The sequence below is a fragment of the Gekko japonicus genome, unplaced genomic scaffold (assembly GCF_001447785.1).
Source record: "Gekko japonicus isolate JY-2015 unplaced genomic scaffold, Gekko_japonicus_V1.1 scaffold2229, whole genome shotgun sequence".
Classification (NCBI taxonomy): domain Eukaryota; kingdom Metazoa; phylum Chordata; class Lepidosauria; order Squamata; family Gekkonidae; genus Gekko; species Gekko japonicus.
The window spans coordinates 45,020-58,910 of NW_015165884.1; the positions used below are offsets into that span (position 1 = coordinate 45,020).

The 13,891-nt window shown below is 49.8% G+C and overlaps 1 protein-coding gene across 1 annotated transcript in view; it reads left to right on the forward strand.

Moving 5' to 3' along the window:
- The window catches only part of FAM135B (family with sequence similarity 135 member B), a 145,126-nt gene that overhangs the window by 12,561 nt on the left and 118,674 nt on the right, over nucleotides 1-13,891 (forward strand). The window lies entirely within an intron of this gene.

The window sequence follows — 13,891 nt, forward strand, 5'->3', positions numbered from 1 at the left end:
CAGGGGGCAGGGCTTGTTGCATGTGCCCGCCCCCTGGGCTCCTTACTGCCGGAGCTCCGCTCCTGTGCGCTCCCGCAGGAAACGGCCCCTGTTTGTAGAGTTGCCAGTCTCCAGGTGGGACCTGGAGATCTCCTGGGGGAAAATATATAATAATATCGTAACTCTCTTCTGTCCCTGGTTTATTTTTTATAAAGCAGTGTATGGCAGGCCAGCAGAACTTCCTCACAAGAGAACTTTCTGCAGAGCACTATTGAGTCATGTTGGCAAAGGAACGACTGCAGCCCGGCTCTCCGGGAGGCATCAATCGTATGGTAAACGGAAGACTCGAGTCTCTGTGCTGGCATTTCTCGACAGCACTAAATGTACTTTTTGAGACGTCGACTCTGCTCAAAGAGGAGGGGGGAAATAATCACTCTGGCTGGCACGCTTGCCAAAATGTGGAAAGAACAACAGGTGAGGCTGGAGGAGTTCCAGCCGTCTCCTTAGCACAGTTCCAAATGGAACTGGGACTTTAATAAATCAAGGAATTGAATGGAGTTTCAGGTGCCCTCGCCTGGGAGGCTGTAATGTAATTACCGGAAACTTGCAGGTCAGTTTCCACCTTGGCCTGCAGAGGGCCGGCTCCTTGTTCCACCTGCTGAGCTGCAGCTCCGCTACAGTTGCCAACTCCACACTAGGAAATTCTGGAGAGATTTTTTGAAGTGAACCCTGGGGAAGGGAGTTTTGAGGAGGGGACAAACCTTAAAGGAGTATGTCATGATCTGTGTAGGACTGGGAGACAAGGCCTAGTGAGGCCTAGGCCCTGGAGACCTGTGTGGGAGTGGAAAGCAGACACAGCCTACAATCCCCACAATGCTTGGTGCCAGTTGTAACCAATCGGCGTCCAGAGATTGTATGAGGGGATTGTTACTTAAACTTAGTGGGCTGTGGAACTGTGTTCTTTTCTCTCACAGAGTTAAGCGGATAGGACAGTCTGGTCTAAGAGAAAAATCCCTCACTTGGGACAGAGTGAGTACAGACACAGGCCTGGTATAATTTATTTATTTATTTATGCTTTCAGCTTGTATCCCGCCCGAACTGAGCGGCTTACAGTTACTCTTTATCCCTATCTATGGCCACATATAGTCAGGGTGGGGACTGCCCTACCCAGTGGAGGGACTTTTTGCTGTTCTTCTCTCTCGGTTCGGCATTCTTGTCGGCTCGGCTTCGGTTTTTCTGGCTCCTCAACTTCTCCTTCTCGTGGTCTGCTGTGTCGGCTGTGATTGGCGGGCCTATCCGGCGCGTGGTTTGCATTAGCGCGGCTCTGGCTCTGTCCATTGGGCTCCGCCGCGCCTGCGCCTCTGCGTTCTTTGCGTCTCCTGGCTCCGCCTTCCGCCGACGTCTGATCCACCGCTGGTGTTGCGCCTAGTCGCCATTTCGCCGCTCGCTGCCGATGCTCCATCAGCCCCCACAATGGGGACGGGTGCCCCCTGCCACCTAGGGCAGGTACCCATTTATCTACTCGCTTTTCGGTGGGGTCTGAAGCCCCGCCGCCCCCACGAAGATTACGCCTAGATTTGTTTTATTTACCTTTAGACACTGTTATATATTAAGCACCTTGTCTTATTTTATTTTTTTGCCCCATTACTATATTAATAAACCATTAATGTTCTCTGCCTGGTCATCATGCCTATATTTCTCGGCTTAAAAGGGGCATTTTTGGCTGGGTTTGGGAGGGTACTCTGGGCCTTCCCAAGGGACCCTAAGTCCAGAGTAGTGGCAGAGGAAGGTGGCAACCCAAGGAGTAGCATGACGGGGTATGATGCCATAGGCTTATTTCACACAAGGAGCTGTGCCGTCGCCACACCCCCCTTTGCCCCCCTTTGCCCCCCATTGGTCAATTTCCCACTCGAAGCCATGCGGCCACACTTTGACCTGCAGCTTCACCCGATTTTCCCCGCTGTTTCATGAGCCTCAAAAGACAGGATCACAAAACCGCGGGAAAAATCGGGCGAAGCCGTGGGTCAAAATGTGGTCACGTGGCTCCGAGTGGGAAATTGACCAATGGAAATGGGCAAAGGGAGGCGTGACGGCGGTGCAGCTCCTTGTGCAAAATCAACAATAGAGTCCACCCTACAAAGTTAGTGATGCTGGCCTCCCAGTGGGACGGCAGAGGTCAGTTCCCCTGGAGAAAATGGCTGCTTTGGAGGGTGGACTCTATATGGTATTATACCCTGCTGAGGCCCCTCCCCTACCCAAACGCCACCCTCCTTAGGCTCCACCCCCAAAATATCCAGGCATTTCCCAACCCAGAACTGGCAACCCTGCCTGTAGAACAGACCCGAAATGTCCTCTTCTCTGCAGGTTTCCAAACGGAAAGGTGTTTTCTTCTTTGCTATTCTGTTCAGTCCTGACACACGGCCTCATCGGCTTGCACAGCGATCACTTGGGGATTGTCTTGCTCGTAATAAATGGATAAGTTTGCCCCCAAAGGAATGGCGCCTCGGGCATTAAAATGCATGTCCCTACCTTGTACGTGACGCGCTACGACTGCAAAAAGGCACTTTGATACCTTACAGCTTTAATACCTTATGAGGACAGCATATTCTAATCCATGACTGACAAGTGTCCAGATACATGCTGTACATCGTGTTCTTGCAGTTTCACACGGTGTTCTTTATTTTGGGAGCTCATCGGTTGACGACCCCATATAAATGGGGAGGTGCTGCACCTACAGGAATACTTCAGTGGGGTACTGTGTTTGGCCAGCGGGGAGAGATCCAGATGATCTAATAAGCCCAGAACCTCCAGGGGAAAATGTATGGCTGTTCTTTAACCAAGAAAAGGTTGCCCTGACCTGGATAGTCCAGGCGGATCTCGGAAGCTAAGCAGGGCCAACCTGGGTGAGTACTTGGATGGGAGACCTCCCTGGAATACCTTAGGTGGGAGGAGGGGGCAGGCTTTATTCAGCCACCTCTCTGAATATCCCCCAGGCCCCCAGTAGGGGTCAGTCACTAGAGGTCACCAGGACTTCCAGGTGTGCACGCACACATGCTCGCATGCACATGCACATATATTTTTTTTAAAAAAGGTTATTCTGTAGAAGGTCATCAAAGTGGAAAAACATCAAGAAAAACAAGATAATAAATTGTTAAATTGTTAATGGAGAAATCAAATTTAACTCTCCGATTCCAGGGACTGAAAGAAGAGAATGGAGAGGACCTAAGAGACATTTTGGCAGCGGCTTTAGCACCACTGACTGGCAACGAAGCGGAAAAAATAAAAGAAGAAATGGATTTGGCCTATAGGGCCTATTCCAACTTTACAAGAAAAAATAAGTTGCCAGCAGAAGTGGTTTTAAAATTTACAAAGCAACGTCTCAGGGACCAGATTTTAAAGGTTACATCAGCAACACCCCTGAAAATTGGAGACCAACCGATTAGGATTCTGAAAGATGTTCCATTTGAAATCAGAATGAAAAGAAAGGAATATAAAGGGTTGACCTTGTTCTTACAAAATCACCAAACGAGTTACAGATGGTTGGTGCCCGAAGGACTGGTTTTCAAGTTCAAAGATAAAAGAGAGAAAATAGACTCTATCTTCAAGGCTCAAGATTTTTTGAAAAGGCACGCCAGCAAAGAAGAAGGGGCAGAACTGGCAAAGTGGATGTCGGCACTAAGCGTGGAAGACAGCAGCTCGGAGGGAGAGGTGAAGGACGAGGAAGCTAGAGGAGCGACTGGTCTGAAGTATAACCTGAGAGAAAAAAGAGGCAAAGACCCCAAAGTCTAGAAACTCTTTCTTTTTTTGGGGGGATTACGCTTTGAAAGGGAAATTAATCTCAGAAGGACATTACTAACATATTAATTGCTTTGTTTAACAGAACCAGAAGAAAAGAAGAGCGCCTGACTGCAGAAGAAATTATGGACTTTTAACTTTTAATATTAAAAGAATAATATACTAATACATTAACACCACTCAACTCTTTTCTTTATCCCTCTATATACCCTTCCTATTTTTCTGAATTTTAAGCGAAATATCTCTCCTTTTCAGGAGAGGGAATAAAACATTTATTTAAAAAAAAAAGTTTATTCTGAGAAAAGTGAAGAAATTAAGCATGGCATGCTGCTTTCATTCTCCCCCTACGCTAGGTTTGTTAGCTCCAGATCGGGACATTCCTGAAGATTTGGAGGGGTGGGGTAGGGTTGCCAAGTCACCCTTGGCCACCGGTGAGGGATAGGGGGTAGAGTTGCTATCTCCAAGTTGGGGAACTCCTGGAGATTTGGGGATGGAGCCTGGGGAGGACAGGGATCTCAGTGGGGTACAATGGCATACAGTCCACCCTCCAAAGCATCCATTTTCACCAGGGGAACTGATCCCTGTAGTCTGGAGATGAGCTGTAATTCCGGGGAATCCCCAGGTCCCACCTGGAGGCTGGCATCCCTGGGGAGGGCAGAGTTTGAGGTCCTCATCAGGGATGACAGCTTCAAGGGGGGAATGGAGAAACATATGGAGCAGAGGTCCAGCGGTGGCTATTAGCCACAAAGTACAGACAGAACACTATATGTGGGGCAAGGATGCTCTGTATTCTTGGTGCTTGGGGAGCAACAGTGGGAGGGCTTCTGGAGTTCTGGACCTGCTGGTGGACCTATCGAACACTATCTAACTGGATCTATCAAACCCTTGTCAGGGATATTGTAGGCTGATAATGCACAGAGCAGGGGGTTGGACGAGATGGCCTGCATGGCCCCTTCCAACTCTGTGGTTCTATGATTCTACCTTCTGAGGGCACCTGGGTTTTGGCCACTGTGTGACACAGAGGGTTGGACTGGATGGGCCACTGGCCTGATGCAACATGGCTTCTCTTATGCTCTTATATGGAGCAGAGGTCCATGAGTGGCTATTTGACATAAGGAACAGATGTAACACTGTCTGGGGCAGTGATGCTCTGTATTCTTAGTGCTTGGGGGAAACACTGGGAGGGCTTCTGGAGTTCTGGCCCCGCTGGCGGAACACCTGGTGGCACCTCGGTTTTGGCCACTGTGTGACACAGAGGGTTGGACTGGATGGGCCACTGGCCTGATCCAACATGGCTTCTCTTATGCTCTGGCCCCACTGGAGGACCTCCTGAGAGCACCTGGGTTTTGGCCACTGTGTGACACAGAGTGTTGGACTGGATGGGCCATTGGCCTGATCCAACATGGCTTCTCTTATGCTTTGGCCCTACTGGTGGACCTCCTGAGGGCACCTGGGTTTTGTCTGCTGTATGACACAAAGGGTTGGACTGGATGGGCCACTGGCCTGATCCAACATGGCTTCTCTTATGCTCTGGCCCCACTGGTGGACCTCCTGAGGGCACCTGGGTTTTGTCCATTGTGTGACACTGAGTGTTGGACTGGATGGGCTACTGGCCTGATCCAACATGGCTTCTCTTATGTTCTGGCCCCACTGTTGGACCTTCTGAGGGCACCTGGGTTTTGGCCACTGTGTGGCACAGAGTGTTGGACTGGATGGATCACTGGCCTGATCCAACATGGCTCCTCTTATATTCTTGTGTTCTTATGATGTGATGTCATAAAGCCCACCTTCCAGGACAGGGGGGGTGATCTTTGTCATCTCCAGGGGGAGTGATCTTTGGAATCTGGAGACCAGCTGTGATTCTGGGAGATCTCCAGGCTCCACCTGGAGGTTGTCAACTCTCCTTACACATCACCACACACACACAGAGAGAGAGAGAGAGAGAGAGAGAGAGAGAGAGAGAGAGAGAGAACAAGGGCACTGTTAGTTCTCATGCGTCTTCCCTTTCTTCTCTGATCTGCCTCCTCGTCCATGCCGGAATCAAAGGGTTCTTGATGGCTTTCCTTTTATGTTTCCATTCTGCCTCCCATTCTTCTCTCTTTGTTATTATTTTTCCCCTCCTCTCTTTGTCCCTTGCTTTGCTAAGCATCCAGAAGGGAAACAAAGGGCAGGCTGTTGTAGGAAAGCAGACAGGAGAGAAGAGAAAGAAAAGGTTGGCCTGGCTACCTTTGTTGAGAAGGGCACAGGGCTCCTGAGGGGAGCATGAAAGGCGTTTCCAAGAAAACCTGTTCATGCCATTGTCGGGGGACTGCGGGGTGGTGGTGGTGAAGGGGGCGAGGGCTTTTATTTTCTGACACCTGGGAATGCAAGCCCCAGAAGGCAAAGTGCCTTTTGCTTTCAAAGCAAAGCATAATCTCAAAAGAAAGACGATCCGGTCTGTGGTTTTGCCCACATTCCATTCTGAAAGCCTGGCCTCCTGTTTTCGAGCTTAGTTGTAGCAGGCAGAGGCTTAAAGGTTAAGCAGGTGGCTGCTCCTGCATTTCCGAAAGCACTCCCAGGGTGTGCACACAGGGCTGGCTTGGATGTGTAGGGTTGCTAAGCTCCAGGCGGCGGCTGGAGATCTATTGGATGTCGCTGCCACAGGAGGTGGTGGTGGCTACAAGCATGGACGGCTTCAAGAGGGAATTAGATAAACAGATGGGGCAGAAGTCCATCAGTGGCTATTAGCCACTAGGTATAGATAGGAACTCTCAGGCTGGGGCAAGGGATGCTCTGTATTCTTGGTGCTTGGGGGGGGGGACAACAGTGGGAGGGCTTCTGGAGTTCTGGTCTCACTGATAGACCTCCTGCTGGCACCTGGTATTTTTGGCCACTGTGTGACAGAGTGTTGGACTGGATGGGCCATTGGCCTGATACAACATTGGCTTCTCTTATGTTCTTATAGATAGGAACTCTCAGTCTGGGGCAAGAGATGCTCTGTATTCTTGGTGCTTGGGGGGGCAACAATGGGAGGGCTTCTTGTGTCCTGGCCCCACTGGTGGACCTCCTGGTGGCACCCGGTGTTTTTGGCCACTGTGTGACAGAGTGTTGGACTAGATGGGCCATTGGCCTGATCCAACATTGGCTTCTCTTATGTTCTTATGTTCTTTCTGCTATCCCAACTGATCCCCAGATGACAGAAACCAATTCCCCAGGAGGAAACAGATGAGTTGGAGCACGGACTCATATTATATACCCACAAGGTCCCTCCCCTTCCCAACCCCCCCCTTCCCCTGGCTCCACCCCCAAAATATGTAGCTATTTCGCAACCCGGAGTTGGCAAGACTAAGAATGAGGCCGGTGATCAGAGCATCAAGCCAATGGCCATTTCCGTCCCCTGAGGGACTTCTTCTTGCAAGGTTGACATTTTGGTGGTTTTAACCACCCATTTCTCCAGGAAGTTGCCATGTGGCCCGTATCCAGCCATCAGATATGCTACTCCTCCACTTGGAGCGGGAGATCTCTCACCAGCACCGGGTGCTTTCCTGCCACCTCTCAGCTGGCTGGAGAGGGGGATGAAAGGGACCTGGCAGGGGGTATATCCGCAGCCTCCAGATGTGCTAACAGCACTCCGTGTGCACCCAGAAGTGATGTCAACATATCGCCAGGGAATCTGGGCATCTGGGCAAAACTCTATGCCTAAATGATAGAGTTTGGCCTATGCCTAAATGATAGAGTTTTGACAAATTCTGGAGCGTCCCCAGCATCGTCCAGTGATGAGCCGATGGGACTTCCAGGCTTACCGATAGGGTCGCCAGCTCTGCGTTGGGAAATACCTGGAGTTTGGAGGGATGGAGAATGAGGAGGGCAGGGTTTGGGGAGGGGAGGGACTTCAATGGGGTATTACACCATAGATTCCAGTTTGGTGTCGTGGTTAAGTGCGCGGACTCTAATCTTGGAGAACCGGGCTTGATTCCCCACTCTTCCACTTGCACCTGCTGGATGACCTCGGGCAAGCCATAGTTCTATTGGGTGTTGTAAATAAGAAGCGGGAGACTGACCAGTTATGAAGTGCACAGAGAGTTTATATAGTTATAAAGTTGAATATATGCAGAGATATTTACAGGCTATCGTACAGCATGTCGTGCCTTAGTCTATGAGAACTAAGTCCCCATCCAGTTTACTAAACTGATAGCTATTATGCTAAACCCCAGCCAATCTCTAACAGGGTGATGCAATCACTAACTCTAACAAGCCCTGAAACAGTAACACCTGCTAGAAAACACCTGGCTGTAATTACATGATCACTAGCATGACAGCTAGTTCTGACAAATAGATCAAACTGATCTATAGTAACTGCTTGTTTCGACAATCACTCTGACATATATCTCAATACGTTCTGTCAGAGCTGTCCTTGAAAAAGAGCAGTTTCTGTCAAGAGCTCTCTCAGCCCCACCGACCTCACAGGGTGTCTGTTGTGGGGAGGGGAAGGGAAAAGAGTTTGTAAGCCGCTCTGAGACTCCTCTGGGTAGTGAAGGGCGGGGTATAAATCCAATCTCCCCTCCTCCTCCTCCTCAATGTTGCAAATTGTTCTGGAGGGCCTATAAAGGGAGATAAGAACCAGTTTGGTGTCGTGTTTAAATCCACGGACTCTAATCTGGGACAACCGGGTTTGACTCCCCACTCCTCCACTTGCACCTGCTGGATGACCTCAGGCAAGCCATAGTTCTGTCAGAGCTGTCCTTGAAAAAGAGCAGTTTCTGTCAAGAGCTCTCTCAGCCCCACCGACCTCACAGGGTGTCTGTTGTGGGGAGGGGAAGGGAGAGGAGTTTGTAAGCCACTCTGAGACTCTGAGTGAAGGGCGGGGTATAGATCCAATCTCCTCCTCCTCCAGTTCAAATCAAATCCAGTTCTCCCAGATTAGAGTCTGCGGTGCACCTAACCACTGCACAAAGCTGGCTGTACACCAAACATAACCTTGTCCGACCCTCACAATCAGACGGTTAGCCGGTGACGAATATGTTTGGATCACATCGATCAACTTTAAACAGTTTGCAGGTGCCTGCTGGAGTTAGCAGCTGATCTGGGGATTGGCCGGGCATCAAGTTCTCGTCAGGTTGTCAACTGACACTTCGGAAATACCTGGATATTTGGGGTGGGTGGATTATGGGAAGGGCAGGGTTTGGACAGGGGAAGGGACCTCGTCAGGGTATAATGTCATAGAGTCTGAAGTTGCCATTTTCTGCAGAGGAACTCATCTCTGTCATCTGGAGACGAGTCACAATCCTGGACGATCTCCAGAGTCCAGCCCCCCCCCCCCAGGCTGGCAACCGTACCCTTCAATGAAGCAACTACAGTAAAGCTGCAAAAGGTGGAAGATAAATAGCCCCTACCGAGCATCCCTGACAGCTTTGGGGGTATGGCAAGGGGGTAGGGTTGCCAATCTCCAGGTAGAGCCGGGAAATCTGGAAACACAACTGATCTTCAGACAACAGAGATCAGTTCCCCCAGAGGAAATGGATGCTTTGGAGGCTGGACTCTGTGGCATTGTACCCCACGGAGGTCCCTGTCCTCCCCAGCCTCCAAGTCCAAAATCTCCACAGATTTCCCACCCCAGAGTCGTCAGCCCTACAAGAGGCGGACTTGGCTTTCCACTATGTGTTGATGTCACTTCCCAGCAAAAACCGCGATGTGACATCACTTTATGGAGTTACCATAGAGTTTCTAGACTGCCAGCTGATGCACTGGCATCACGTCAGGGTTTTGCCATGTAAAGGTCAAGGTTTCCCTTGTTCGAGAGCTAGTCGAAGGTGACTCTATGTCAGAACCCACAGCCAACAACGTAGAACATGCTTTCAGGAAAGGTAATACTTTTATTGAAGAGCTATAGATATGTTTAGTCGTGCCGGCCACATGACCACGGAAATGTCTTCGGACAGCACTGGCTCTTCGGCTTGGAAACGGAGATGAGCACCGCAACCCTAGAGTTGGACTCGACTGGCTTTCGAGCAAGGGAACCTTTACCTTTTTATAGATGCATTAACATAGTCACTGTTAAGAATGGCAGTTGCCCCTTGGACATAATAAGATATAGGGGATTCGTATGCACCCCCCCACTGTGCTGGCCAATTGGGCACCCTCCCGCGTGTGGGATAAAGCTAGCAAACGGTTTCTAGCCGAAGCTGGGAACTCGCCTTCTCCCAGGGCTCCCTGGAAAAAAGCAGACAACACAACTCCCACCTGCACATCGTTACCGATAAGCATTTCAGCATAAAGCACAGAAAGGAATGCAATAGCAATTACACTGACTCTGCCTGACCATCCCAATCCCCATGGCAGCATAGCTGACACTCTAGGGATGTGGTGCTCACCTCCGTTTCCAAGCCAAAGAGCCAGTGCTGTCCGAAGACGTTTCCGTGGTCATGTGGCTGGCATGACTAAATGCCGAGGCGCACGGAACGTTGTTACCGTCCCACTGAAGTGGTACCTGTTTATCTACTTGCAAGTTCTTGCTTTCGAACTGCTAGGTTGGCAGGAGCTGGGGCCAGAGACAGGAGCTCACTCCGTCATGCGGCACTCGGGTCTCGAACTGCCGAACTACAGACCTTCCGGTCTGCAGCTCAGCATCTTCACCTCTGAGCCACTGTGGCATGTTGTAGCATGTAATTTCAAGGGGCAGGAGGAGAATGAGAGGAGTGACCCGGTGGGTGGTGGTTACTCTTGGAGGTGGGGCTTAGGGGCAGGACTTGGGAGCTGGGGCAGATTAGAGCCCCCAAAAGCAGGGAAGACCCCACCCCGATCTGGGGGCTGGCTTGGCAACCCTATCCAGGGATCATGGAGGTTTTTTGCTTCCCTCTGGCCATACAGTAGAGGTCACTGGGAGAGTGGGGAGGGTAGTTGTGAATTTGCCGTGTTGTGGAGGGGGTTGGACTAGATGACCCTTGAGATCCCTTCCAGCTCTATGTTTCTATGTTTATTGGTTCTCTGAGAAAGTTTGATGAGATGAGTTTCAGAAACCTCAAGCGGGATGCTAGTGCGAGACCTTGAGAGACACCTTTGATATATCTAGATATTTCCTTACGCCTTTAGTGTTAGCCCTAGGTGTGTGCTCCCCCCCCCACACACAATTCTTTTTGAGACAGTTTCTCTCCTACACGGTTGGGGAATAACAAGAGCGCACCAGAGTCATCTGTCACCGGCGTGTGGCAAGGTTTGCTGTCAGAGTAGCGATCTGTCGGGGTGATGACACACTGCGATCACAACAGTGTTTCTCGTGGCATCCTGCCAGATGATAAAAACTCTTTTGTGTCAAGGCGAAGTGCTCTTTTTCCTTCGCTTGGATTTTAAAGGCTGGTCTATTTAACGCTGGGAAATTCCAAATGGGAAGGGAATGAGAACAGTGCTTTGTTCTAGAGCTATTTTGTGGGCGAGTGTCTTTATTTTGAAGAAGAGGAGGAGGAGGAGGAGGAGGAGGAGGAGGAGGAGGATATTGGATTTATACCCTGCTCTTCACTCAGAGCGGCTTACAAACTCCTTCCTCTCCCCACAACAGACACCCTGTGAGGTAGGTGGGGCTGAGAGAGCTCTTGACAGAAACTGCTCTTTCAAGGACAGCTCTGACAGAACTATGGCTTGCCCAAGGTCTTCCAGCAGCTGCAAGTGGAGGAGTGGGGAATCAAACCCAGTTCTCCCAGATTAGTCTTCACGCACTTAACCACTACACCAAACTGACTCTTTAGAGAATTATGCCCTGTTTTTTATCCCCCATGGGAGACACAAAGTGGCCAGAACATCATTTTCCTCTCCTCCATTTTATCCTAAGGACAGATGTGCTGACTGGCCCAAGGTCAGCCAGGGAGCTTCCATGGCAAGAGAGATAATTCAGATCTCCCAGACTGTAGTCTGCCATTCTAACCACTAGACTAAGATGAAGAAGAAGAGAGAGGAGATTGGATTTACACCCCACCCTTCACTACCTGAAGGAGTCTCAGAGCGGCTTACAAACTCCTTCCTCTCCCCACAACAGACACCCTGTGAGCAGCGTTCCCTCTAAGCTGAGTGAGTGTGAGCTAGCTCACAGTTTTTTAGCCTCCAGCTCACACATTTTTGTCTTAGCTCAGGAAGGATGGTTCCAGAGCAAACTAACTTATGCAATGGCCAAATCACTCACTCACAACCTTAATGCCAGTAGCTCACAAAGTAGAATTTTTGCTCAGAAGACTCCACAGCTTAGAGGGAACATTGCCTGTGAGGTAGGTGGGGCTGAGAGAGCTCTGCGAGAACTGCCCTTGAGAGAACAGCTCCGACAGAACTTGCGATTGACCCAAGGTCACCCCAGCAGCTGCATGTGGAGGAGTGGGGAATCAAACCCGGTTCTCCCAGATTAGAGTCTGTGCTCCTAACCACTACGCCAAACTGGCTCTCTCCTTTAGCTCATTTGGCTATCAGCTGAGTAAGATTTGACAAAGCTTCTTCGCAGAAGAGCCAATCGCTTCTAAGATGATCTTGAAAGTGTCCTTCGCCAGCAGGATTTTTTAAAAAATTTATATGTTATTTATATCATAGAATCGTGAAATCACAGTGCTGGAAGGGGCCACACAGGCCATCTAGTCCAACCCCCGGCTCAATGCAGGATCAGCCTAGAGCGTCCCTGACAAGGGTTTGTCCAGACGCTGCTTGAGGACTGCCAGGGAGGCAGCCGATTCCACTGCTGAACTACTCTGACCAATGTTCCCTCTATGCCGTGGAGTCTTGTGAGCAAAAATTCTACTTTGTGAGCTCATGGCATTAAAGTTGTGAGCGAGCGATGTGGCTGCTGCATCAATTAGTTTGCTCTGGAGCCCTCCTTCCTGAGCAAAGACAAAAATGTGTGAGCCGGAGGCTAAAAAACAGTGAGCTAGCTCACACTAACTCAGCTTAGAGGGAACACTGACTCTGACTGTAAAAAAGTTTGTCCTAAGATCCAGCCGGTACCTTCCCGCCCTTAATTTAAACCCATGACTGCGAGTCCTCTCCTCTGCTGCCAACAGGAACGGCTCCCTGCCCTTCTCTAAGGAACAGCCCTTCTCTAAGGAACAGCCCTTCAAAGACTTCAAGAGAGCCATCCTGCCCCCCTCTTCTCCAAACTGAACACTCCCAAGTCCCTCAACCTCTCCTCATAGGGCTTGGTGTCCAGGCCAGTGTTCCCACTAAGCTGAGTTGGTGTGAGCTAGCTCACCATTTTTTTTAGCCTCCGGCTCACACATTGTTGCCTTAGCTCAGGAAGGATGGCTCCAGTCCGGAGCAAACTAATTTATGCAGTAGCCAAATCACCTGCCTGCTCACAACTTTAATGCTGGTGGCTCACAAAGTAGGATTTTTGCTCACAGGACCCCACAGCTTAGAGGGAACATTGGTCCAGACCCTCGATCATCCTCATCACTCTCCTCGGCACCCGCTCCATTCTGTCCACATCCTTTCTGAAGTGAGGCCTCCAGAACTGCACACAGTTTTCCAGGTGCGGCTTGACCAATGCAGTGTACAGCGGTACTATCACGTCTTGCGATCTGGATGTTATATCAGGAGTATATGTTCTTTATATCAGGATTATGTTATTTAAAGGACAAAGTCTGAGTCCAGTGGCATCTTTAAGATGAACAATTTTTTATTCAGAGGTTAAGCTGTGTGTGCAAAGCCCACTTCTTCAGACAAATTGGAATAATTTCAGACAAATTGGGATAATAATTGGAATAATTCAGACCAGCACAGATGCCCACCTGAATGTTATTTATAGTCAGCCTTTTGCACAGGGACTCAAAGCAGATTACACAGAATGAATCAGTACAGTCAACAAAATGGGACGTTCTACTACCAGCCCATTGGGATTTTAGAAGTCTGGAACCACCAGAAATATCTGAAGTACTGCATAAGTATTAACATGACACATTAAGTGGTACAGAAATTACATAACAGGATCCTACTGAGAGCCAGTTTGGTGTAGTGGTTAAGTGTGCCGTGGACTGTAATCTGGGAGAACCAGGTTTGATTCCCCACTCCTCCACATGCAGCTGCTGGATGACCTTGGGCAAGCCATAGTTCTGTCGGAGCTGTTCTTGAAAGAGCAGTTCTCGAAAGAAAGAGCTATCTCAGCCCCACCCAC